The 2,252-nt window shown below is 37.3% G+C and overlaps 1 long non-coding RNA gene across 1 annotated transcript in view; it reads right to left on the bottom strand.

Annotated features, from left to right (window-relative positions):
- Positions 1 to 1,762, bottom strand: part of LOC107557455 (uncharacterized) — a 2,627-nt gene extending 865 nt beyond the window's left edge. The window contains exons 1-2 of the long non-coding RNA XR_001605394.1: positions 1,731 to 1,762; positions 181 to 240 (exon numbers count right to left, since the gene is read on the bottom strand). This is a non-coding gene — a long non-coding RNA (uncharacterized lncRNA). The remainder of the gene's footprint in view (positions 1 to 180; positions 241 to 1,730) is intronic.
- Positions 1,763 to 2,252: the final 490 nt, after the last annotated feature.

Below are 2,252 nucleotides of genomic sequence, written 5' to 3'. Positions count from 1 at the left end.
TATATATATATATATATATATATATATATATATATATATATATGTGTATGTGTGTGTGTGTGTGTGTGTGTGTGTGTGCGCACATATTATTAAAATACTTCAATATAAATAAATAAAAACTGTATATGTAAAATAAAATACAATATATTAAAATATCAATAAATAAATAAAATACCTTACATTTTTTGAGTTTGTGGTTAGTCCTTTTGTTCAAACAATGGAAGACAGAATGATGGAAACCTGTTTGAAAACAATTAAATAATAATTTATTGAAATAATATATCATTACATAGTGAACTGCTACACTGTCACATGACCTCGTTACATTATTGAATTAAGTTGAATGCACTGCATTGTGGGATACACTCTAAAAAAAGCTTGGTTAAATACAACCCAGCGCTGGGTGAAATATGGACAAACCCAGCAACTGGGTTGTTTTGACCCAGCGGTTGGGTTAAATGTTTAACCCAACCTTCTAGGTAGTTACCCAACCGCTGTCAAATAGCTGGGTTTGTCCATATTTTACCCAGCGCTGGGTTGTATTTAACCCAGCATTTTTTAGAGTGTACATTCTAATGCACCTCAGTTTTTGAGCGAATATTGCCAAAATTATCCACCAATGATGCTTTTTTTCACCTAAAAATCCATGAACTCATATATATATATCAGATTTCAGGTACCATTTTCTGGATGGGACTACTTGTTTTGTCCAAACAAATGCAAGACAGAAGGAGGGCGACCTGTTTGAAAACAATTATTGTTATTATTGAAATAATTGTATTATTTTAGAAATTTCCACACAGAATGGGCATGACATTAACTGGCACTTCAAGGTGGTCTCCAGTTGAACTAGCTGGTCTAGTTTGGGTTTTTCAGCACGATAAAGAGGGAGGAGGAGGATAAAAGAAAGCGAATGATCGAGAGAGAAATTTCAAGAGCGATAAAGAGATACAAAGAGATCAAGCGGGCGCTGAGGGAATGGGCTCTTTGAGGCATGACTGCTCCAGGTAGCTGAAGGTGTCCGTCAACCGGGCTGAAGCAAGTCCAGACAGGGCCATTATCTCTGATCCGGCGTGTTCCCTCCTGACCGAGCCCAGATCCACACTGAGAGAAAGAGAGGGAGAATTTAACCCACTGCCATGATTTCATTTCTCTACGTGACTGATTATTTCCCTGACTGAACAGTCCTGTCAAAAGTCATTTGGCGCGAGCAGACATATTAAGAAGATCGATTTCCCCCGGACGCTCGAGGCGCCAGACCTCAGGACCACTTAACACCTGCGTGAGAGCGGACGGACTGCGCTTTACCTGTAACCTTGATGTCAAGCTGGAAAAAAGGCTATTTGGAAACAAGAGGCTTTGATTTAGATCCTTTAAGTGTGCTGCCTCCTCTGCTTTGTATGTACAACATGCACCAGAAGCAGCTTTTCAAAACATAGAAAGCATGAATTTTACTAATGAATAACCAAGTAACATATCTATATTAATAATTATGCTTTTTTGAATGTGCTTTTAAAAGCAGCAAAGGTATCAAGTTAACGGTACATAAACATAAATGCCAGTGCATTTTTAATATTTACAAATGGAATAAGTAAAAACAAGATTATAAATGCAGTCTGTTGTAAATCCTCTTATTTAGCAACTAACGCTGCCGTCTTGGGAAGCTGCTACTTAAAGGAATAGTTTACCCCAAAAATTTAAATTATTCAATGAAAAATGAAATTACTCACCCTCAGGTCACCTAAGATGTACAGTAGATGAGTTTGTTTCTTCATCAGATTTGAAGAAATGCAGCATTACATCTCTTGCTCACCAGTGGATCCTCTGCAGTGAATGGGTGCCGTCAGAATGAGAGTCCAAACAGCTAATATGCACACCACTTCATTTCATCAATTAATGTCTTCTGGCAAAAATATAAGTCCATAATCCATAATAACGCTTTCTCCAGTAAAAAAAAGTCAATTTACTGTTGTCCTCTGACATTAAAATTCACTGAAATACTCGTTTAGAGCTGTTTTGCACTGTTTAATTGATGGACTGGAGTGGTGTGGATTACTTGTGCATTATTGTGATGGTTTTATCTGCTGGTTGGTCTCTCATTCTCATTCTGACGGCACCCATTCACTGCAGAAGATCCAATGGTGAGCAAGTGATGGAATGCAGATGTAATGTAACACTACATTTCTGCAAATCTGAATTGAATGAATTCTCATTTCTCCAAATGTGTTCTGCTGATGAAGAAACAAACTCAT

This window comes from Sinocyclocheilus grahami, unplaced genomic scaffold (genome assembly GCF_001515645.1).
Source record: "Sinocyclocheilus grahami isolate Dianchi unplaced genomic scaffold, SAMN03320097.WGS_v1.1 scaffold603.1, whole genome shotgun sequence".
In the NCBI taxonomy this organism is placed as follows: domain Eukaryota; kingdom Metazoa; phylum Chordata; class Actinopteri; order Cypriniformes; family Cyprinidae; genus Sinocyclocheilus; species Sinocyclocheilus grahami.
This window is presented reverse-complemented; position numbering and strand designations above follow the sequence as displayed.